Source organism: Bos taurus, chromosome 1 (genome assembly GCF_002263795.3).
Source record: "Bos taurus isolate L1 Dominette 01449 registration number 42190680 breed Hereford chromosome 1, ARS-UCD2.0, whole genome shotgun sequence".
Lineage (NCBI taxonomy): Eukaryota > Metazoa > Chordata > Mammalia > Artiodactyla > Bovidae > Bos > Bos taurus.
Genome location: NC_037328.1, coordinates 6,772,340 through 6,797,747, shown reverse-complemented (window position 1 = coordinate 6,797,747; position 25,408 = coordinate 6,772,340). Strand labels below are relative to the sequence as shown.

Genomic DNA, 25,408 nt, shown 5'->3' with positions numbered 1-25,408 from the left:
AATTTTCTTGATGCCGCATAGATTGAAAAATGTAAAAATAAAGAGAGGAAATTAATCTTCATTCTGTGTTATAGTGTATTTAACCCAATATGTCAAAAGTATTTAGCAGGTAATCAGTATAAAGATTATGGAGGTATCCTACATTTTTTTTTTTTCACTCTGCGTATTTGAACTCTGGTGTCTTTTTTACATTCACAGCTCATCTCTGTTCCATCTAGCCACATTTCAAATGCTCAATATTCACCTGTGGTCGGTGGGCTCAGCTCTAAACACCTAGTATCTGTTATGGATTGAAACATGTTTCCTCAAAAATTCAGATGTTGAAGACCTAAACCCCAGTACCTCAAAAAGTGACCTGATTTGGAGCTGAAGTCTTTACAGAAGTAATCAAGTTAAAATGAAGCCTTTAGGATGCATCTGAGCAAAGGTCCATCTAGTCAAGGCTATGGTTTTTCCAGTGGTCATGTATGTATGTGAGTTGTACTGTAAAGAAAGCTGAGTGCCGAAGAACTGATGCTTTTGAACTGTGGTGTTGGAGAAGACTCTTGAGAGTCTCTTGGACTGCAAGGAGATCCTACCAGTCCATCCTAAAGGAGATCAGTCCTGAGTGTTCATTGGAAGGACTGATGTTGAAACTGAAACTCCAATACTTTGGCCACCTGATGCGAAGAGCTGATTCATTGGAAAAGACCCTGATGCTGGGAAAGATTGAAGGTAGAAGGAGAAGGGAATGACAGAGGGTGAGATGGTTGGATGGCATCACCGACTCAATGGACATGAGTTTGGGTAAACTCTGGGAGTTGGTGATGGACAGGGAGGCCTGGTGTGCTGTGGTTCATGGGGTTGCAAAGAGTCAGACACAACTGAACGACTGAGCTGAACTGATCTGAACTGAACCTCCTCAATGGCTGCTTGGTAAAGAACCTGCCTGCAGTGCAGGAGACACAGGAGACACAGGTTTGATCCCTGAGTCGAGGAGATCCCCTGGAGGAGGAAATGGCAACCCAGTGCAGTCTTCTTGACTGGAGAATCCTAGGGACAGAGAAGCCTGGTGGGCTACAGTCTCTGGGGTCGTAAAGATTGGCTACGACCAGGCACACAAGCACACAGCAGTGCAGAATGCATCCTAATCCAGCATGACTGATGTGCTTACGCAACGAGGACCTCTGGAGGAGACAGACTCACATGCAGGGAGAGCGCCATGTAAAGATGAAGACAGAGATGACTGATGTGCCTACAAGCCAAGGAGCACCAAAGATTGCCTGCAAGCAGAAGCTAGAAAGGGTGGACTCTTCCTCACACTCCTCAGAAGGAACTAACCCTGCCATCACCTTGATCATGGACTTTTAGCTTCTAGATATGCGAGACAATCCATTTCTGTTTGTTCGTCACCCAGTTGGGAAAACGAATTCCACTCATGCTGTTGGCAGTGGGCACTTTGTTCTGAGCTTTCCTTTTCTTGCCTTGAACCTCTTCTTCTCTTTCTGCACCTCCTCCTCTGCTCTCACTCAGCCTCTGAGCACCCTCTCATGGAACCTCTGAGAATCTCCCTCCCAGCAGACATGTAGGCTGGGAGTTTCCTGTTCAGTAAGCACGAGAGGGACACACCCTGAGTGGTGGCACAGAAGCCTGGTTCCCGTCAGGTGTCCAGCGGGGGTCCTATTACCCACTAGATGGTGCCCCCGTTGTTGTTTAGTTGCTAAGTCGTGTCTGACTCTTTGGCGACCCCATGAACTGTAGCCCACCAGGCCCCTTGTCTGGGGCCTGGGGATGGAACCTGCCTCCCCCATGTCTCCTGCTTTGGCAGGCAGATTCTTTACCACTGAGCCATCTGGGAAGCCTCTAGAGCTCCAGGTGGCCCCCTAGAGCTGCTGTTATGCAAGTCAAAGTACTGACACACAAAGTACTTTTGAAAACCATAAATAACTGTATAGATGAGACTGAGTATTTTGTAGATGGGATGAATGGTTTTCAAATTATTTTAATTTCTTCTCCCTGTAATTATGTGAGCTCCCTACTTTACAGGAGGAAAATGAATTCATGGGGAAAAGGCCCTGACACTTTCTTGCCATCTGGCAGGGGTGGTCTTCTACTGGTTGTCTCTCTAGCCTGTAAGGTACCTGTCTCCAGCCAGCGCAGAAGCACCCCCCTCCCCCAGAAGCATCCCCTCTCCCACTCACAGACCAGGTGCTGTGGGTGACATGGATCCCACCCTATCTGTAGGAACGGGTCCCAGTGTGTGTGGATGTACATGTGCACACACACACTTATTCTTTTAGTCTATCTCTCTTTCTCTGGAGAACCCTGACTGATACAACCATTGTTCTGGTTAATTCTTGGCAAGTGCTCATAAATACTTAAAAAGATAAAAGACAAGGGAGGAGACCTTTCGCATTTAGCCTGATTTCCTGCTGCAGATATCAAAAGTTGGATCAACATATGTCCATAGTTGTAAAGATGTTATTGTTGTTTAATCGCTAAGTTATGTCTGACTCTTCGTGACCCCATGGACAGTATCCCACCAGGTGCTTCTGTCCATAGGATTCCCCAGGCAAGAATACTGGAGTAGGTTGCCATTTCCTTCTCCAGGGGATCTTCTTGATGGGATTGAGCCTACATCTTGTCTCCTGCATCTGTAGGCAGATTCTTTACCTCTGAGCCACCAGGGACGCCCTATAGAGATGTTAAAGTGAAGTGAAATTGTCAGTCGCTAAGTCATGTCTGACTCTTTGAGATCCTGTGGACAGTATCCCACTAGGCCCCTCTGTCCGTGGGATTTTCTAGGTAAGAATACTGGAGTGGGTTGACATTTCCTCCTCCAGAGGATCTTCAAGACCCTAAGATTGAAACTTCATCCCCTGCAGGTGGATTCTTTTACCATGGAACCTTCTCAGGTGACACCTAACTGGTCTCTCTTTGGATTAAAGACGGCATGGACAGGTTTATGGGAACTACAAAGTTATTTCAAGGTATTTTGAGCCCAACCAAGAAAAGAGAGGTGCTTTCTGTCATAAATCTCCTCCTTTTCTAATACAAATTCCCCTTTCAGTCTCTTATCATCCTTAAACCCTTCCAAGAGGAAGTTAAAAAAAAAGGTATACATTCTCAAATGTCTGAAAATGATTCGAGAGAGGAAAGTTTACCTTTTAACTCTCCCCATATTAACCTATTTTCTACTGCCCAGCGTTGAAGTTAATCAACTACAGGAAAAACCTTCCTGTATGAAAAGAACCACTCCTCCCAGTTACAGATTTTTTTCCTCCAGTTCAAATGACTATGTCATTTGATAAAGATGTTACATGATCTTTAAAGTCTTTAGTGGAACAGTCCTGAAGGGTGCCCAGTTTTCAGTCTCTGCTTTGCTCTTGCCCATCCCAGCTATTTCTACTCTGTACTCTATTATCTGAACGCCGTTTGCAGTTCATCATGGATCTCGGGAGAGGCATGGGGAAGCATATCAATAGAACTATCTTTGGAAATAATGGCATTTGGAAATAATTTTTGTCTGCTTCATAACTGAAAGCGATCACTCCCCGGAATGCCCTTCGCAAGGAGGCGAGGCTGCTTACCCAGCCTGTTTCGGCTTGGTTCTCTTAGATGCTTGGGTGTCAAGCCCTGTGTGTAATTTCCCTAGACAGAAGCTGGCATTGCCTCCCCTCCTGCGAACTTCATTCCTCTGGATCCTTCTCTTGTTGATCCTGCTTCGCTTTTGGTTGGATTTCTTCAGAAACAGCTGTCTGGTGTTCCAGGGTTCTCTGCTCTGCTGTGGTCCGCCTTGCTCACCGAAGATCGCCGCTGTGGTCGCTCCTGGGCCCTGGGAACCAGGGTGCGTGTGCAGCTCTCCTCTGTGCTCTCTCTGGCCGTGAGTCTCAGCCCTTGTTCTGTTTAATCCTGGTACTATTTCTGTCTCCTTTGCCTCGCTTTTCTAGCTGGTTCCTTCTGCATCTTCTTCCACTAGGTTAGCTCACCTGCACAGTTATGTGTGTTCAGCCACTCAGTTGGTCACCTGCATTTGGCACCAAATAGTTTACTCTGAACCTTTGCTGGGAGCTGATGCTGGTGGCCAGATGGCAACAAAAAGACGTTAAAGGCAGCCTTTTAACCTGTGACTTGAGAGACAATACTCTTTACTTCCCTGTGAAAACAGTTCCTATTTTTCCTCAGTTATGGTAAATGATGTTTTAAAAGACTACTTCTTTTTCACTTGGATTTTAAAATATGTTTATTACCAAATACACATTTTAAGATTTTTTTTTAATCTAAAGAAACATTGCTGTTTCTGACTTTTGGTAAGTATTGCATTTTGTTTCTTCTTTTCCTTTTTCTTTCTTTAGAATTGCTGGCCATAATGGAGATTCCAATTACATATAGTTTTATTATTTGGGGCTTCCCCTGGTGGCTCAGCTGGTAAAGAACCCTTTTGTCAATGCAGGAGACTCGAGAGATTCAGGTTCAATCCCTTGGTCAGGGAGATCCCCTGGGGAAGGAAATGGCAGTCCACTCCAGTATTGTTGCCTGGAAAATTCCATGGATAGAGGAGCCTGGTGGTCTACAGGTATTTATTATTTACTGTATTAACTAGTAATTAGCTCACTTTTTATGTTAGTTTAAAAAAAATGGATTACTGTAATATTTAAAATATAACTCAAAAAATAAAAGTACATGAAGCTGGGGTATCTCTAGTCCACATTTCAGGTTTCCACATCTGTTGCATGTGTCTCTTTAACTTCCAGCAGACTAGTGGGGAATGTTCCACAAAAGAGCAAGCAAGAACATACAAAGTATCAGAGATGTCATCTCAGAAGTGGCACGCTGTCATCTCCACCCATTTGTTATTGGCCAAAGCAAGTCACGTGCACCAGCCCAAAGCCAGGGCAGACAGATATACTGCCTGCAATCAGGTCGTGGCTAATATGTGGCTGCATTGAGGGATGAAGAATTGGAAGCAGTCTTCCAATATGCAACAAACAGCTCGTTTTCTCTTTGGGAGTAGAACTGTTGGGAATGGCTCCAGGTGCAGACATCTGTCTCCAGTAGGAGAAGATGAAGCAAGGTCTAGACAGAAGGAGATGGAAGAGAGTTTTAATAATATTCTAATTCTTTTTTTTAATTTTAAAATTTATTTTTAATTGGAGGATAATTGCTTTACAGTATTGTGTTGGTTTCTGATTCTTGCATAAATTAGTGTAAGTTTGATTTCTGTTACTTGCAATCAAAAGGTTATCATACACATATAATTTGTGTATATCAGAAGGCCTTTATATAAAAAGAAGCTTCCTTTATCCCAGTGCAAATATTTATAGGCTAATTCTGGAGGGGTTAACATTTCTTCTTCTTCTTTTTTTTTTAAATTTCTTCATATTAGAAGTAAACTATGTGTATTTCATTGAGTTTATTAGTTGATCAAATTAAACTGAGCTAACACAAGTTTCAAATAAAGATATTATCTAATACTGCAGTAAAATTATTCATAATCAATGTAAATTGAGGAAGGCATATAAAACTAGGACAAAGTAATAATATTTATATTATTAAGTCAGGAATGTTATAGTTTTTAACCATGTTAATTAAGGCAGTTATGTGAAATATTGAATTTATGCCTGGAAATTTACCTCAGTAAAATAATCTCACAGAAGCAAACATTCATAAGCATGAAGCAGTTTATGACAAGCTCATTCATAATACTAAATAAAGCAAACTAAAGCAAACTATCTAAATTAAGAGAATGCTTTATTAAATTATGTCAGTTTTTCAAGATGGAATATTGTATAGATGGAATATTATATTGTATCAGGATGGAATATTGTGTAGTTTTTAACCATGTTAATTAGGAGAATTATATAAAATATTGAAACATGTTTATGACCTAAGTGAAAATGCAAAACATAAAATATTATTTACATGAATATTCAAACTATGTATATATGAACACCCAGGAAGTACTCTGGAGCTAATGCATGGGGGCTGGGAAAGACCCTGCCTGTGGGTCTCTGGCACCCCATTGACATCAGAGCACCGAGTGGAGGGTTGCAGACTGCGGGGCATCCAAAGGACCCAAGACAGGTTGGCTCTCCCCACAGTGCTTCTTCATACCATGTGGACTCCTACGAGGACAATGAGCATCACAACTTCCTTTGAATTTGATCTGGACAGGCCTGATAATCTATGTGAGCCTGCTTCTGCTGACTCCAAAAGTCCTGAGTCTGCCGTTTGATCCTCAAGACAATGCCTTCCTGTCCTGGGCTCATTCCTATGCTGCCTTCCACAATCAGTCTAACTGCTGGGTCTGCAGAGTGCTTCCCTTTTCATCGGAGGGCTTCCCTATGGTGGGCGTCTCCACTTCAAGGAAAGGACTTCCTCCAAGTCTGTGAATACCTTCGACAACAACAATCATATGTGATGCCTCTTCTTAATCTGATGACATCTAACAATCCTAAAATGGACTGGTGCAACACTCTGTACCTTAACTGTGGACATAATGTGACTTCTAACTTTGCTGATTGTTCTGCTTTTGCTGTTTGCTCCCTGCATCTGTAACTGTGTAACTGGATTTGTTTCTAGCTGCATGAAGGCTTTTAAGTTACAAATGGTTGCTCACACTCTTGCGACTTCAGCAGCTTCCTCGAACTACTACTTGGGGCCCCTGGATCAGAGATCCTCAATATGAGGCTTATGAGAACATGTTGCATCACCAGTTTAGGGAAGATGCCCCTTCTCAGCTCAGAAGCAGTTACAGAATGAGAACAATGCCCCTTTCCCTAGGCAACATAATTCTCCTAAAAGAAAAGGGGAGAATGAGAGGGTAACAGGCAGGAAAGCTAGGGGTGTCCAAACAGAGGAAATAGGCTGCAACTGTCAGACATTTTTTATCTCTCTGTTAAGCGGCAGGAGGAAACAAATTACGAGTGTGAGATTTTTGGCTTCCCTGGTGGCTCAGTTGGTAAAGAATCCCCCTGCAATGCGGAAGACCTGGGTTTGATCTCTGGGTTGGGGACATCCCCTGGAGAAGGGAATGGCTACCCACTCCAGTATTCTGGCCTGGAGAATTCCACGGACTGTATAGTCCATGGAGTCTCAAAGAGTTGGACACGACTGAGCGACTTTAAAATGTAAAAGAAGTACTCGCTTTACACATGCATATCTATGTCCACAATAAGCACAACACACACACACACACACACACACACACAGTGTCATTATCTTTTGGAGTACAATGGACACAAATTGTATTATGAATCTAGCTGTAATTTCCTCTTACTCAGGTAGAAGATACTCATCATCTTTGAGTAAAATTGCTCTTCTATGGGCTCATTGTTCATGCAAAAGTCAAAATTCTATCTTAGAATCAACAAATTGAAACTGTAGATGCTAAACAACTCTGAATAAAATCATCAGAGCTGAATTTTGTGAGCAAATCGAATCTCTGTGGGGTTATGGTGGGGTTTGAGTGAGGATATGATGAATGATATCTTTCAGTGAGAAAAAGCGGGGTCAGGACTATTCCCTGGGGACTGAGAGCTCAAGGTGACAGGTGGGCTTGGGGAGCCCACAGAGAAGGAAAACTAGTGGAGGGCATATGGCTGAGGGACTCAATTCAAGGACCAGTGTATATTTCCTATCCAGGATTATTGTTTTCTTTCATTTTTCTCCTTTATAATGTCCTTGTTATCTTTCAGTTCAGTTCAGTCGCTCAGTCATGTCTGACTCTTTGCGACCCCATGAATCGCAGCATGCCAGGCCTCCCTGTCCATCACCAACTCCTGGAGTACACCCAAACTCATGTCCATCGAGTCAGTGATGCCATCCAGCCATCTCATCCTCTGTCGTCCCCTTCTCCTCCTGCCCCCAATCCCTCCCAGCATCAGAGTCTTTTCCAATGAGTCAACTCTTCACATGAGGTGGCCAAAGTATTGGAGTTTCAGCTTTAGCATCAGTCCTTCCAAAGAACACCCAGGACTGATCTCCTTTAGCATGGACTGGTTGGATCTCCTTGCAGTCCAAGGGACTCTCAAGAGTCTTCTCCAGCACCACAGTTCAAAAGCATCAATTCTTCAGTGCTCAGCTTTCTTCACAGTCCAACTCTCACATCCATACATAACTGCTGGAAAAACCATAGCCTTGACTAGACGGACCTTTGTTGGCAAAGTAATGTCTCTGCTTTTGAATATGCTATCTAGGTTGGTTATAACTTTCCTTCCAAGGAGTAAGTGTCTTTTAATTTCATGGTTGGAATCACCATCTGCAGTGATTTTGAAGCCCAGAAAAATAAAGTCTGACACTGTTTCCCCATCTATTTCTCATGAAGTGATAGGACCAGATGCCGTGATCTTAATTTTCTGAATGTTGAGCTTTAAGCCAACTTTTTCACTCTCCTCTTTCACTTTCATCAAGAGGCATTTTAGTTCCTCTTCACTTTCTGCTATAAGGGTGGTGTCATATGCATATCTGAGGTTACTGATATTTCTCCCAGCAATCTTGATTCCAGCTTGTGCTTCTTCCAGTCCAGCGTTTCTCATGAAGTACTCTGCATATAAGTTAAATAAGCAGGGTGATAATATACAGCCTTGACATACTCCTTTTCCTATTTGGAACCAGTCTGCTGTTCCATGTCCAGTTCTAACTGTTGCTTCCTGACCTGCATATAGGTTTCTCAAGAGGCAGGTCAGGTGGTCTGGTATTCCCACCTCTTTCAGAATTTTCCACAGTTGATTGTGATGCACACAGTCAAAGGCTTTGGCATAGTCAATAAAGCAGAAATAGATGTTTTTCTGGAACTCTCTTGCTTTTTCCATGATCCAGCGGATGTTGGCAATTTGATTTCTGGTTCCTCTGCCTTTTCTAAAACCAGCTTGAACATCTGGAAGTTCATAGTTCACGTATTGCTGAAGCGTGGCTTAGAGAATTTTGAGCATTACTTTACTAGCGTGTGAGATGAGTGCAACTGTGCAGTAGTTTGAGCATTCTTTGGCATTGCCTTTCTTTGGGATTGGAATGAAAACTGACCTTTTCCAGTCCTGTGGCCACTGCTGAGTTTTCCAAATTTGCTGGCATATTGAGTGCAGCACTTTCACAGCATCATCTTTCAGGATTTGAAATAGCTCCACTGGAATTCCATCACCTCCACTAGCTTTGTTCATAGTGGTGCTTTCTTTTTTTTTTTTTTGACTGACTATTTTGATTTTCTTTTTTTTCTTTTTTTAATTTTATTTTTAAACTTTACAATATTGTATTAGTTTTGCCAAACATCAAAATGAATCCGCCACAGGTATACCCATGCTCCCCATCCTGAACCCTCCTCCCTCCTCCCTCCACATACCCTCCCTCTGGGTCGTCCCAGTGCACCAGCCCCAAGCATCCAGCATCGTGCATCGAACCTGGACTGCCAACTCGTTTCATACATGATATTATACATGTTTCAATGCCATTCTCCCAAATCTCCCCACCCTCTCCCTCTCCCACAGAGTCCATAAGACTGATCTATACATCAGTGTCTCTTTTGCTGTCTCGTACACAGGGTTATTGTTACCATCTTTCTAAATTCCATATATATGTGTTAGTATACTGTATTGGTGTTTTTCTTTCTGGCTTACTTCACTCTGTATAATAGGTTCCAGTTTCATCCACCTCATTAGAACTGATTCAAATGTATTCTTTTTAATGGCTGAGTAATACTCCATTGTGTATATGTACCACAGCTTTCTTATCCATTCATCTGCTGATGGGCATCTAGGTTGCTTCCATGTCCTGGCTATTATAAACAGTGCTGTGATGAACATTGGGGTACACGTGTCTCGTTCCCTTCTGGTTTCCTCAGTGTGTATGCCCAGCAGTGGGATTGCTGGATCATAAGGCAGTTCTATTTCCAGTTTTTTAAGCTATCTCCACACTGTTCTCCATAGTGGCTGTACTAGTTTGCATTCCCACCAATAGTGTAAGAGGGTTCTAAGGCCCACTTGACTTCACATTCCAGGATATCTGGCTCTAGGTCAGTGATCACACCATCGTGATTATCTTGGTCATGAGGATCTTTTTTGTACAGTTCTTCTTGCCACCTATTCTTAATATCTTCTGCTTCTGTTAGGTCCATCCCATTTCTGTCCTTTATTGAGCCCATCTTTGCATGAAATGTTCCCTTGGTATCTCTAATTTCTTGAAGAGATCTCTAGTTCTTCCCATTCTGTTGTTTTCCTCTATTTCTTTGCATTGATCGCTGAGGAAGGCTTTCTTATCTCTCCTTGCTATTCTTTGGAACTCTGCATTCAGATGCTTATATCTTTCCTTTTCTCCTTTGCTTTTCACTCCTCCTCTTTTCACAGCTATTTGTAAGGCCTCCCCAGACAGCCATTTTGCTTTTTTGCATTTCTTTTCCATGGGGATGGTCTTGATCCCTGTCTCCTGTACAATGTCACAAACCTCCATCCATAGTTCATCAGGCACTCTATCTATCAGATTCCTTGAATTTATTTCTCACTTCCACTGTATAATCATAAGGGATTTGATTTAGGTCATACCTGAATGATTTAGTGGTTTTCCCTACTTTCTTCAATTTAGGTCTGAATTTGGCAATAAGGAGTTCATGGTCTGAGCCACAGTCAGCTCCTGGTCTTGTTTTTGCTGACTGTATAGAGCTTCTCCATATTTGGCTGCAAAGAATATAATCAGGCCTTCAATAAATTGTCTTAAATGCTCATCCAGGCATTTGCTGCACTTTTAGGGACTGAAGGAGGGGCTTGCAACTCTCCTCGAGTACAGCAGAAGCCTGGCTTGCATGGAGTAGTGGTAAGAAGTGCAGTGGGGCACTGAGGGGAAGTCTATGGAGTATGGTCTAGAAGGAGCATTTATTTGGGGACCCCATCAGAATTCCGTTAGTATGTTAGAGTGAGAAACATCTTTTTCTGTTTGCCTAATACCTCATTTTCCCCTCCATCTTTTGCTGTGGAAGGATTTTACTTTCCCACCATGCTGAACTCAGGAGAGCGCATTTGACTTGCTGCAGCCAGTGAGGTATGTGCGCAAGGATCATGCATCACTCCCAGGCAGAAGCACTAAGAATCAGTGCATATTTCTCCCATGTCTCCCTTCCCTCAGTCTGTCCCAACTGGTCCTGGAATGTTGCTCGTCCTCCTTACTGTGGTTCATTGAGTGAAGGTGAGTGGGTCAAAGCCACAGCCAACTTTTGTTTGACATGTTACATTGGTGTGATGGTTAATTTTACATGTCAGCTTGAGTGGATCACAGGGTGCCCAGATATTAACTAAACATTTTTCCCAGATGTGCCTGTGAGAGGGTTTCCACATGATATTAGCATTCGAATGATGGGACTCAGTAAATTTACCTCCTCCGTGTAGGTGGGTATGATCCAACCTGTTGAGAGCATGAACAGAACCAGAGGAGGAAGAATTCTTGATTTTCTCTGTTTCAGCTCTTGAGCTGGGACATCTCATTTTATCTTCTGTGCTTGAGCTGGGATTTCTACCATGAGCTCCCCTGGTTCTCAAGCTTTCGGACTGGGACTGAACTACACAACCAGTTTTCCTAGGTCTCCAGGTTGCAGATTTTGGGGATGTCTTAGACTCCATAATCGCATGAGCCAATTTCTCATTATCTATCTACAATTTGTTCTGTTTTTCTGGAAAATCCTGACCAACAAAGCAGGCAATAGGTAAACATTTGTAGCAATAACTTATTGAGACTTGGGGTTATTTGTTACGGCAGCATAGCCTGGCCTATCCTGACTCATACAATGGGCCTTTTCACAAACACAGAGAAGTAGCATAAGCAAGACTAAACCTCCTGTGTCATCCGGGAGGGACAGCTGATCTGTGTCACTCGGCATCTGCAATTCAAGTCCTGTGTCTTTGAGTGAAACTTTGACTTGTGCTTCACTTGGCCTACCATGTTCAGGCCAAGAAGGATGTTTTGGTGCCTCTGAAAAATGTCTTTTCTTCACCATAAGTGGTGTATTTGCTAACTCTCTCACCAGCTCCAATCTCAACTTTGGCTTCTAATGTTTACCTTTTATCTTACATTCAGGAAATCCAGTGATAACTATCTAGTGAGCTCTGTACTCTCATTCAGAGACAGTGTTTGATGAGTGTTGGTTTGATTTGTACAGATTTGTAAAAAATGACATTTAAGAAAACGACTGCTGCCTTGATGAGACCTGATTGTTTCTGTCTTGACTCCTTCACAAATTTGTATGTATATTATCAAATTGATCTGAGTATTATGTTTTCCAATGAAATGATTTGATTTTAGGCAGATAATTTCATGTACATTAAAAAAAGGACAAACCATGTAATTCTGCCAGAGCAGGGACCCAGATTAATTAGAAAGGCCTCATTAGTTCTGGTGCGGGGGGCGGGAGGAGTTGATAGGCGTGTCCCACTGACAATGGAGAAGTCACCACACCAAGATGGGCAGCCTGAAGCTGCACTCAGCAGGCAGCCCCGTAAACACTCAAACTGCTCACTCTTCTGCCCAGGTGTCTCTTGGTAAAGGCAGATAGAGTACGCAAAGCAATTACCCAGATAATTAAGGAAAAACAAACCTGTGTGTGGCAGGTGACTTGGGGAACTTTTACTCAATTTTCTAGGCAACCATTGAAATTCTTTGCCTCCCTGTTGTCAGCAGGAATATGATCTGGTTCATAACAGCTACTTTAACAATTATAATGCTCTCAGTTGGTAAATATCACTTCCTAGGAACTCCTGTACTCATCAATCTAGAGTTTGAAATAGCTCGTGGGATCTCAGGGCCGTATTGTTCCCACTGATTCATGGCAAAACCCCCAATAACTGCTGTGAAAATGTTAGGCTATTTTGTGAAACTTTGGAAACAGCTTCTGGCAACTCTTGTTTTGTGATTCTGAGTAAGATGAGACCTGCACCCTCACAGGCTGGGCAAATGAGATTCCAGCTGTGATGGAGGCCAAGGAAGAGGATTCACTGTCAATCTCTGTATGAGGCATTTGCTACATTTTACCTCCAACACATTCCTAGGAGGCAGGTCCTACTATCATCACTTCAGAGGTGAGAAAATGCAGCCTTATCCAGGAACACACTGGTGAGTGATAAAACTAAAATTTCCACCCAGATCTTTTTGATTCCAAAGTTATTTTTACTCTCCCAGTGGCCCGGAGAGAATCCAGGGCACCTATAGAGAGCGTAACAAAAAGCAGAGACATCACTTTGCTGACAAAGGCCTGTATAGTCAAAGCTATGGTTTTTCCAGTAGTCATGCATGGATATGAGAGTTGGACTATAAAGAAGGTCGAGCACTGAGGAACTGATGTTTTCGAATTGTGGTGTCTGAAAGAATCTCTTAGACTCAAGGAGATCAAACCAGTCAATTCTAAAGGAAATCAACCCTGAATATTCACTTGGGGGACTGATGCTGAAACTGAAGCTCCAATACTTTGGCCACCTGATGCAAAGAGCTGACTCACTGGAAAAGACCCTGATGCTGGGAAAGATTGAGGGCAGGAGGAGAAGGGGACAACAGAGGATGAGATGGTTGGATGGCATCACCAACTCAATGGACATGAGTTTGAGCTGACTTCAGGAGATGGTAAAGGACAGGGGCGTGCTGCAGTCCTTGGGGTTGCAAAGAGTCAGACCTGACTTAGTGACTGAATGACAACAGCAATGTAGTTTAAAAAACCTCATGGGTGTTTCTGGTGTCAGTGGAATTGGAAATTATATGTTAAGGCAATAGTTCTCAAAGTTTAGCATGCGTCAGAATCATCTGTAAGACTAGAAAACACACTGATGTCTGGGTTAGGGCCCAAGTATTTGCACTTCTGACAAGTTCCCAAGTGGTGCTGCTGCTGACACCCAGGGACCATACTATGAGAACCGGCACTACATTCAGGAACTCAGAGAACTCAGAGAATTTTATGTGACAATCAGCATAATGGGAATGAAATCAGATATCTGCAAAATCACCTTAGAAAGAATGGTTGAGAATAAGTCCTGACCAATAGGGAAACTAACACATTCTAGAGAGAATATGGGGGAATTTGTAATTTCATCGGTTCTGTCTTGTTGCAACGAAAATTCAAAGCGGTGGACGGACCAGTGTTACAGCCCTCGGATGGACCAGTGTTACAGCTCCATGTTCCAGCTCAGTTTATTTGGAAAGCAAAGGAAAACACATCCTGGAGGTGTGAGGGTGGGCTGACCTAAAAGATATGAAGAGAAGGGGAACCCCTGGCCCAATTTTGGCTCCTCTTTTTATGTGTCTTTTTCTCCCCCTGGGCCTGCCCTGTGTAAACTGGGCCAGTCAGAAATGCTGTTTGTTCTACCTGAGGTCCTCACTCTGGTCCTCAGACCTTCCTTTGTTCTATTTTGGCGGGCTTTTCCCTTCTTTGTCTTTTAGCCACTGCCATTCTGGACTTTTTCCCCCTATTCTAACTACCTAACAGTTGGAAGAGAGGCATTAATTATTAATAACAGAACAGACAGTTTCCCTCTGAAAGGAAGAAGTGATGAAACGATCTGTTTCTACCTTTCCTACCTATTCTCTGGACACTAAGCAACCTTGGTGGTTCTTTAGTCACTAAGTCATGTCTGACTCTTGCGGACTCATGGACTGTAGCCTACCAGGCTCCTCTGTCCATGGGTTTTTCCAGGCAAGAATACTAGAGTGGTTTGCCATTTCCTTCTCCACGGGATCTTCCAGACCCAGGAATCGAACCTGGGTCTTCTGCATTGCAGGCAGATTCTTTACCGACTGAGCTACAAGGGAAGCGAGCAACCTTATGAACATTAATTCAATTAACTCATTTGATTATTTTATTTTATTTTTCCAGGTGTCTGATATCTGAAGAGGTTTCAAGCAGAACGATTTTTCAGGAGTACCACTCTGCCTAATCCCCGCGGGTGCCATTTGTATTGAATTCTATGTAAATGGTGCCCCCTGGAGGAGTGGAAAGGAATATCATCCTAAGTGAAGGATCTAGCGTTGTTAAACATGATTTGTATGCCCCTAGATTCTGCTGTCACATTGAACTAGAAAACTGAGGACCTATGAGCACAGTCACTCTGAGGAACTTTCCCTTGAGAAAGACTTTTCTAGGCAATATTCCAAGTAACGCAGGATCTACAATTCTTCAAACAAGTGAAAATGGTAGGAAAAGATGGTTAACACATCCAAATGCTATCAGGATGTGTATCTCGCTTCTCTGTTTTGTGGGGATAAAATTATTGCAAGATTTGACTTTACAAAGTAGAAATTTTGACTGAAACTGAAACAAATGTGTGTCTTTTTGAGAGAGCAAGAAGTCTCTTGGTTGGAACCCTTTGGTACAGAAGGGTTATTCTATGCCATGAGCCATGAGCGTAAAACCTGGAAGAGGCTCTGCATAAGACCCACTGATGTTCCTTGTCTCATGACCCTCTTCCCCCCATCAGAAGATCAAACTTATTCTTTGTGTCATGCTTTTCTATGACCTGCTAATTTTCCAAGATCCCTTGTATTCAAAGTATATACTTAACAGCTATGTGTCCTTACTTATCCTTCCCGGGTCTGTCTTTCCTTATTTATGGGATGACTACAAAGATGACCAGTACAGAGATATAGATTGATAAAGCTGAGGACAGTGGTTGACACACCCTGGCATCTATAAATGTTACTTGTTACTGTTATTATTCAGACATGCTTATGAAGAATGTCCTGTGGATGACTTGTACATACTGGATATTTAAGGGATTGGCTTCCCTTGTAGCTCTGTCGGTAAAGAAACCACCTGCAGTGCAGGAATCCACCTTCAATGCAGGGGACCTGGGTTCGATTTGTGGGTCGGGAAGATACCCTGGAAAAGGAAATGGCAACCTACTCCAGTATTCTTGCCAGAAAAAAATCCCATGGTCAGAGGAGCCTGGTGGGCTACAGTCCATGGGATAGCAAAGAGTCGGACACGATGTAGTGACTAACCCACCAAGGGATTGGAAAGTGTTTAATTAGTGGAGATAATATTGGGTGGGCTTCCCTTGTGGCTCAGCTCATAAAGAATCCGCCTGCAGTGTGAGAGACCTGGGTTTGAACGCTGGCTATGGAACATCTCCTGGAGAAGGGAAAGGCTACCCACTCCAGTATTCTGGCCTAGAGAATTCCATGGACTGTATAGTTCATGGGGTTGCAAAGAGTCGGTCACGACTGAGTGACTTTCATTTTCACTTTCAATGTTGGGTAGTCTAATCCATGTCTACAAGGGGGAGAGCTAGAAAGGCATGGAAGATAGTTAGATAAGAGAACCAGTAGAGAGATGTAACCTTGAACTCATCTGGAAAGCAGGTTATCAGGAGTAAGTGATTCCAGGGATTTTCCTGGTGTTTCAGCAGTTACCACTCCATGCTCCCAGTGCAGGGGGCCCAGGTTCGATCCCTGGTCAGGGAATTAGATCCCACGTGCCCCATGCCACAGCTAAGACCTGGCACAGCCAAATAATTAAAAATAAGCATTTTTAAAAGGAATACATGATTCCAATCTGATGACATTAGAGGGGGCTGTGGACATGGGAATCGTATTTGGGAGAGAAGAAACAAACGGTGTCCATGGTGTGTGACCCAAATTCCCTCTTAAGAGTCATCTGGCCCTAATGAGAGTTGTTCATACTGCCACTGGTAGGCTACTAGGATCTGGAAATCAATTTATATGAGCTGTGACCAGCATTTAAAAAAAAGAGAACAGAATGTAAAAGACCAGAGTCCCTTCATTGCACATAGCGAGTAAATCCTGTTTCACGAATCTTAGTGATGCATGTCCAGGTGGCCAGGGTCCTGGTCACAGTGTGTGTTATTCTTATGGATTTTGGTACTAGGAGTGTGAAAGTCACTGCTCTAGTGTATTCACTAGGGTAGGGAGTTTTCTCTGCTTTTGCAAAGTCTTCTTTATCTATTCTTCAGGCTGCTTTTTTTCTCCCCAGCCTTTTCTAAGCCAAAGCAAGTACCTACTTCTTGCCCTTCTAGTAGGGGAGCCTGGCCTCAGGGTACCTTCTAAAGTGATCTCCTCACCTCTGCAAAATCCCAGAGGTGATGGCGAGCCTGCTGGGGATCAGTTCCTCTCTTTTTTTTTTTTTTGGTTTTTATGACCCAGTTGCTCACATATTTAAAATCTTTCATTGAAGTTTTGATGAAATACTTTAAACTTTGCTGCTTACCTTTAGTTTTCCTGAAGTCTAAGAAAACAGTGGCCTGGAATTGAAATCCTGCGCAGGGGTCACTTCTGCCATGCTCCTGCTTCATCATTGTGATTCCCTGACCTCAGGGCTACATCCCTCTCGGCTGGAGAGCTCTTCTTGCAATTTACTACCTGCAAATGTTTATTCATTTGAGGAGGAAAATGCTGCCTCATACAGAGTTCCATGCATTTTTTATTTACTTATGAATATTTTAAAATGGCGGGTCAAGTTTAAAATATCTATTTTAGATCCATCTGTCTCCTCTCCTCCTCCTGACCCTGGCCATGCTTTTCCAAGGGGTCTTAGAGGAAGAAGAAGGCTTGGCCTGCTTTTTTACTCCTTATCTCTCATTTCTTGGGGCACTTTTCTTCTTGATTACAGAGGGGAGATGGAAAGGGATGGATCTGTCATTCCCGGTGTGCATTGGCCATCCCTTGGCTATTGCTTCCTGTTTTAAACATGTGTTTATTTATCTATGGCTGCGCCACAGCATGTGGGATCTTAGTTCCCTGACCGAGCATCAAACCCATGTCCCCTGCAGTGGAAGCATGGAGTCCTAACCACTGGACCTCCAGATAATTCCATTGGCTATTCCTTCTTAGGTTGAGATGGACCAAGTACAGATACCCCCTGAGGGTGGACATCCCATGCTGCTTCCTTCTTGGGGTGCACGTGTGAGTTCTTTACGCACCTCTTAATATGAACCCAGAGCTCCATCTCTTGTTTCCATCAAGTTTCCTACCAAGGGAGACTAACTAGCTCAAGTTCTTTGAATCCCACTGCAGCTTTCACTACCAGTGATACACCCTGCCATTCTTTTTCCATCACTGGGGACACCCACCCTGTGCGTGGACCTCTTGTTTGGAGTACAGTAAGCATGGCTTTAGCCCAGCTATCTTCTGCAGTCAACCATGAGTCACTGCAGACTCAGGTTTCCTGGAAACACCAGGTAGCAGGAGGGCTGGTTTTCCCACTTCTAGTCTCTCTCTCTCTGCCCTCTGAGTCCTCCTCTCCCCTGCTCAGAGAGGCTCCGAGATTGAGCAGCTCAGCATGACTGCCCCATCGGCCTGTGTCCCCTGGGGATCAAGATGCCCACCCCCTCTTGTTTCTGACACCCCAATATCTGTGAGTATTCCCCTTTTTTATTCCTCCATGGAAAGTACTGAGGCTCTCACCTTTTCACTGATGACTCATGACAGGCAGTCTCTCCTCCCTCTCCTCTTCGTGGTCTTGTGCTTGCTTAGGGCAGGGAAATGGTTGAGATCAGTACAGCTTGTTGACTCTGGTCTATTAAAATGTTCTGCAGGGGTTCACGCCTCCAGCTGTCGGCAGCTGTCCTTAGAGTGGGAGGTGCTTGGTGTGTCTCTGCCTTCTGCTTCAGGTCTCAGTCAACGATTCTGAGACAACAGAATTACTATCATCAGCACCCCACTGTGTGCGAGATGAGGGATCTGTATCATCTACTCTATTCATATTTTAAAGAGTTAAGTTGGTTGTTCACTTTGGCAGCACTTGCACTAAAATTAGGGCTTCCCAGGTGGCTCAGCAGTAAAGAATCCACCTGCAGCGCAGGAGACACAGGTTCGATCCCTGGGTCAGGAAAATGCCCTGGAGAAGGAAATGGCAACCCACTTCAGTATTCTTGCCTGGAAAGCCCACAGAGGAGCCTGGGGTGGTATATAGTATGTGGGGTCTTGAAACAGTTGGACATGACTTAGCAACTAAAACAACAACAACAAATACTAAAATTGGAAGGATACAGAGAAGATCAGCATGACTCCTGCACAAGGATGATATGCAGATTTGTAAAGCATTTCATATATATATTTTTTTTTACAGTGGAATATGACTCAGCCATAAAAACGAATGAAATAGTGCCATTTGCAGAGGCATGGACCTAGAGACACTCATACAGAGTGAACTAAATTAGAAAGAGAAAAACAAATATCATATAATATCCCTTATGTGTGAAATCCAGAAAGGTGGTATAGATGAACTTACTGACAAAGCAGAAGTAGAGACAAAGATGTAGGGAGGAAACTTATGGACACCAAGGTGGGGGAAGAGGGGTATGGGATCACTTGGGAGACTGGGATTGACACATATACACCATTGATACTGGGCATAAAACAAATAGCTAACGAGAACTTACTGTTTAGCACCGGGAACCTTACCCCATGATCTGTGGGGATCTAAATGGGAAGGAAATCTGAAGAAGAGTGGATATATGTATACGTAAAAGCAACTCACTTTGCTGTATGCCTGAAACTAACACAGCATTGTAAAGAAACTACACTCCAATAAAAGTTAATTAAAAGGAAGAAATAAGTAAATTGGGCCTTTAAAAAAAAAGAGTTAAGTTGCAAGGCTCTGAAACTGAAATTTTGAAATGTCTATAAACATCCCCGAACATATTGCCAAGAGATGGTGTCTTTTCTTGAGAGAAAAGCTGTTCTGATTGGAAAGGCTTGTGGACTTGGGATTGGACCTGGTTCACATAGCAGCTGCAACACTGTCCCCGAGCAGATATACTGTGCTTAGTCGCTCACTGGTGTCTGACTCTTTGCAACCCCATGGACTGCAGCCTGCCAGGCTCCTCCGTCCATGAAGATTCTCTAGGCAAGAATACTGGAGTGGGTTGCCATGCCCTCCTCCAGGGGGTCTTCCCAACCCAAGGATTGAACTCAGGTCTCCCGCATTGTAGGCACATTCTTTACCATCTGAACCACCAGGGAAGCCCAAGAATACCGGAGTGGGTAGCCTATCCCTTCTCCAGTGGATCTTCCCAACCCAGGAATTGAATCAGGGTTTCCTGCATAGCAGGTGGATTTTTTACCAGCTGAGCTACTAGGGAAACCTGCTCCCCACCCCACCCCCCCAGCAGATCCTTCTCGAAATTAAACGGCAGAAACTAAAAATGCACAAAAGAAGGGGAGGAATTCCCCTTTCCCAGAATAAGCAAATCTATTTTGGTCTGTAATGCATATCCATTAAATAGAAGTAACTAGAAAAAAATAACATCATAATTATACTCAGTACAGTTTTATTTTCAGGAATCATAGAATTTGTGGGATTTCAAATATTGACCTGAAAAAAAAGGTATTTTAAAAACTACCTTTACATTATTTGGCTATTTTAGTAACTAGTTTACCATCCTTGTGGCATGTCATGTGTGAATTTTGGATATTTTCCCCCAAATAGCATCTGTTCATTTACTGCCATAGCAATGGACTTAACTATTATGAAACATTCAAATGGTAAAAAATGTTTGTTAAATGTCCACCCCTCTTTTTTTTTTTAACCTAAGGTGGATGCTAACCTGGGAGGATGCAGGGGCAAATTAACATATGAGGTGGGAAGACAGTGTCTCTGCTCTGAACACACACTCAGAAATACCCCTGCAGTGTCCATCACCGTGACTTCCTGACGGAGGCACATTATCAATGAAGTGAAGTGAAGTCGCTCAGTCATGTCTAACTCTTTGTGACCCCATGGACTGTAGCCTACCAGGCTCCTCCGTCCATGGGATCCAGGGGGGACTGGCAATTCTCTTGCTGAAACTCTCAGAATTAATGCTCTTCTTTATCCTCTTCATTCTCTGCTCTGACTTGGCCTCCCATCTTTCTTTTTTTTTCCATGCAGGATCTTAATTCCCCAACAAAGGATTGAACTTGTGCCCCCTGCAGTGGTAACATGGAGTCTTAACCACTGGACCACCAAGGATGTCCCTGGGCTTCCATTTCGGAAGCTTCTGCAATGACCTCAGTTGCAGCATTGACATAATCCCTTCCATGGCCACAGATCCCAAGGAGTTGTCCTTCAACCTGCCCTGGTGACATGAGTGTGTGATTTCAAACTTCAAGGTTTCCTATGGCCCTCACTCAATAAGGAAAGTGTACCCTCTTCTTATCAGGGTACTTTTCTTTGATTCCTTCTTTTAGCTTCTCATACCTTCTGAGCTCAGATCAAGCTTGAGACAATTTACACAGCATCTAGATTGAAAGGACATGAGTCTGAGCAAACTCTGGGACATAGTGAAGGACAAGGAAGCATGGCATGCTGCTGTCCATGTGGTTGCAGAGTTGGACATGCCTTAGCGACTAAAGAACAAGATTGAAAGGAAACAGTATATTTACAAAACTACATCCAAATAGTTTATTCTTGGTAACCATTGGTTGAGGCTACATTCTGGCTGTCACTTTGAAGTGGGGGTAATCTTAAAATGCATACTTAATGACCAGTTGTCTTGGCACCATGATGGAATGGGGAACTGACTAATTGCTAGGTCAAACCAGTGTACACAGGCTGAATATCAGATTGGACAGGCGTCCCAGATGGGCAGGACTCTGGGCCATGTTGCCAATGGATGAGTTTTGTTAGGTATGCAGAGTGGTTTTGGACTCTGTTTCTGAGCCTTTAGGATGCATGTCCTCTCACATTTCCAGCCATGAAATTAAAAGACACTTGCTCCTTGGAAGAAAAGTTATGACCAACCTAGACAGCATATTAAAAAGCAGAGATGTTACTTTGCCAACAAAGGTCCATCTAGTCAAAGCTATGGTTTTTCCAGTAGTCATGTATGGATGTGGAACTGGATTATGAAGAAAGCTGAGGCCCGAAGAATTGATGCTTTTGAACTGTGGTGTTGGAGAAGACTCTTGAGAGTCCCTTGGACTGCAAGGAGATCCAACCAGTCCATCCTAAAGGAAACCAGTCATGCATATTCATTGGAAGGACTGATGCTGAGGCTGAAACTCCAATACTTAGGCCACCTGATGTGAAGAACTGACTCACTGGAAAAGACCCTGATGCTGGGGAAGATTGAAGGCAGGAGGAAAAGGGGATGACAGGATGAGATGGTTGGATGGCATCACCGACCCAGTGAACATGAGTTTGAGTAAACCTCGGGAGTTGGTGATGGACAGGGAGGCTTGGCGTGCTGCAGTAAGGAGTTGGACACGACTGAGCAACTGAACTGAACTGATCTTGTCTCATGTCTTAGAGCTTACTGGCTTTTCTGATTTGTCTTACCTCTGCTTTCTGGAAACCATCTGCCTGTGCCAGACATTTTTTCAAACCTTTCTTTGTGGCCCCATCTTTGTCCCGGGGTGGTTCACTTCGATTTGTCTCTCCAAAGATCCCAAATTATTATCACTTGGATAGGTCCTCATACACATGGGAATTGTACGACACCTCCTCTGATTGCTGGGCCAAAATTTCCACAGAGGTAGGTGTCCTATTCTGAACCTGAGCTACATCAGTATTGCAGCTACTCATTAAATTATAATTGACTTGGAAAGGAGAAACTAAACATAGAAGCAGACAATGGCCAGGCCCTATATAAAAATAGAACTCTGACCCACAACCTACAACAAACTTGCCCAGGAAACCAGCCCCTTTACTGACAATAAACTGTCCAGGAAGCCAGCCTGTCATATGTCAGACTGCTGACTTGTTAGAGGTCAGACTACTATTTCTAATAACAATCTAGGGAGCATTGGCTACACAGTAATTTTTGTAACAGTCGACCCCAAATGCCCAGAACTTGATTAAAAATAGCTTCCCAATTTTTTGTCCCGCTTCCAACTGAGGGTCAACCAGAAAAAGCCAAATATGTAGCCTTAACCGCTCACAGAAGACGCCCTGCTATGATTTAGCCCTCCTCCAGCTTTCCTGAGCCCACAGCCTCCTCTCAGAGCACACCTGAAGCCTCTCTGTTTTGATCCATCAAGTTTTCTACTTCCCTGCCTGCCTTTGCATCTTTGCCAAGATGCCAGGGACAGTGGCCGACTCACTTCTTATCCAAGTTCTGAATAAATAGCCCTTCATTATTCTCATTTGATTGGTCTTTGTCTATTTCCACAGAAATACATTCAATTCTAACTCTTTAGATGTCATAATGATAATAAAAGCCTTCAGTAAAATTTAGGCAAATTATTTTAGAAAGGAAAAATAAGATTTTTTTTTTTTTGCATTATGTAAAAGTTTAAGGAGGGTGGTATGGAGGGAGGAAAATGACCCCTTTAGCATTTTTTAAAAATTTATATTTACATTTATTTTAATTGGAGGATAATTGCTTTACAATATTGTTCTGGTTTCTGCCATACTTTAACATCTTTTGAATCTCCTGATTCAATTTTCTGATTTTTCCTACTACCACATAAATTTGCAATAAAACAGCCGACTATAAAATGTTGAACTTTGCTACTTTTAAGCTGAAAACTTTTTTGAAGCTTAAGGCAGTCATTTCTGCAAAAGATGGCTTTTGGGTTTATTAATTAAAAAGAAGGCAGGGAGTATTTGAAATATTATCATCTGGGTGACTTTATTCTACATTTATAAATACAGCCTCACCACCATGAAGAGAAATGGAAAAGAGTTTGGAATACGGTGATAGCTTAAAACTGAAAATAATTCTTTTTAACATGAATAATTATCCCACCAGTTTTATAACCTAATAAAAATCAAAGAAAAACCCTGGGCATTTTAATTATGAGAAATCACATGTATTCTGGGAAATTAGAGACATAACCCACATACTTGTACTTCAGAATCCTCATTTCAGAAATTCTCTCCCTGGAGATTTTCCAAAGAAGTGGATTTCATGAACTGGCTTCTTGGCAGGATCCAATAAACACAAAGTTCAGTAAGAGACATACTGGTTTTGAGTTCGAATTTAGCAACAATTTACTTCACATTAAAAAAAAAAAAATTAAAAGTTTTTTGGGCTTCCCTAGTGGCTCCGATGGTAAAGAATCTGCCTCCAATGCAGAGGACCCAGGTTCAATCTGGAAGATCCCCTGGAGAAGGGAATGGCAACCCACTTCAGTATTCTTGCCTGGGAAATCTCTTGGACTGAGGGGCCTGGTGGGCTATATGTAGTCCATGCTGTCGAGAAGAGTCCAACATGACTCAGCAACTAAACAACAAGTGTTTTATTGGAGTATTATTGCTTTATGATGTTGTGTTAGTTTCTACTGTACAACGAAGTGTATCCGGTATACATATGTCCTGTTCCCGCTTGGGATTTCCTCCTAACCCCCGCACCCCAATCCCACCCATCTAGGTCATCACAGAACACTGAACGGAACACTCTGTGCTGTATATCAGGTTCCCACTGGCTATTTCACACATGGTGGTATATATATGTCAATCCTATCTCCCAATTCATCCCACCCTCCCTTTCCCCACTGTGTTCACCCATCTGTTCTCTATCTGTGTCTATGTCTGCCCTGCAAACAGGCTTATCTGTACCATTTTTCTAGATTCCGTATATATTTGTCAATATATATAGAGTGAAATAAGTCAGAAGGAGGAAAACTTCACATTGAACTGAGATGTGGAGTAGATGTCTTTGGACACTGTTTCCATTATATTTGTTCCTTTTAAAATAATAGATTTTTTTTTTCTTCTATACACTAGACAGAGACAGAGAAGAGAATACCCCAATAATTTTCTCACTTTCTAATAATCCCTTTAAAGTTTACTCTAATGTCTCTTATACACATTACTCATATTATGATGTAATTCCTACATCCTTCAGGGAATTCCACAAAGACTCTCTTTCTGGGTGTCTCCATTGGTGGTTGTGCTTTGAAGAAAAGGACATCACAGGTGTTCAATTAGCACTTGTTGACAAATGGATTCAACACAAACTGCTGTTACGCTAACCTCAGTTTGGAAGATATGCTGAAACAATAACAGTCATTTAGCACTTATTTTGTTAACACTGGTTTTGGATTATCTGGCCTGTTTTCACCCACCTCTGTGATTTCTCTAATGAATTCACATTGACCATGTGTCTTTTGATTTCTTAATTATTCATTTTTGTTCTTGTGTAAAATGAGAATGTCTTGTACTCACTCTGCCCTGCTGCTGCTGCTACTGCTAAGTCACCTCAGTCGTGTCCGACTCTGTGCGACCCCATAGACGGCAGCCCACCAGGCTCTCCCGTCCCTGGGATTCTCCAGGCAAGAACACTGGAGTGGGTTGCCATTTCCTTCTCCAATGCATGAAAGTGAAAAGTGAAAGTGAAGTTGCTCAGTCGTGCCCGACTGTTAGCGACCCCATAGACTGCAGCCTACCAGGCTCCTCCATCCATGGGATTCTCCGGGCAAGAGTACTGGAGTGGGGTGCCATTGCCTTCTCCCACTCTGCCCTAGATTTATTTATTTACTTATCTGTGGCTGCGCTGAGTCTTCACTGCGGTCCTCTGGCTTTCTAAAG

At 43.0% G+C, this 25,408-nt stretch overlaps 1 protein-coding gene and 1 non-coding gene across 3 annotated transcripts in view; both read left to right on the top strand.

The window, feature by feature from the left end:
- BACH1 (BTB domain and CNC homolog 1) overlaps positions 1-24,981 on the top strand; it is an 85,202-nt gene extending 60,221 nt beyond the window's left edge. Inside the window, exons 5-6 of one of the 2 annotated variants that reach the window (XR_009494760.1) lie at positions 199-15,129; positions 20,825-24,981. The gene's annotated coding sequence lies outside the window, so the exon portion shown is untranslated. Of the gene's footprint in view, positions 1-198; positions 15,130-20,824 lie in introns of those variants that run through there. The other variant, XR_009494761.1, reaches the window with a different exon arrangement.
- On the top strand, positions 18,900-19,007 carry LOC112448281 (U6 spliceosomal RNA). Its single transcript, XR_003036652.1, has one exon. It is a non-coding gene; the product is annotated as a U6 spliceosomal RNA (small nuclear RNA).
- Positions 24,982-25,408: the final 427 nt, after the last annotated feature.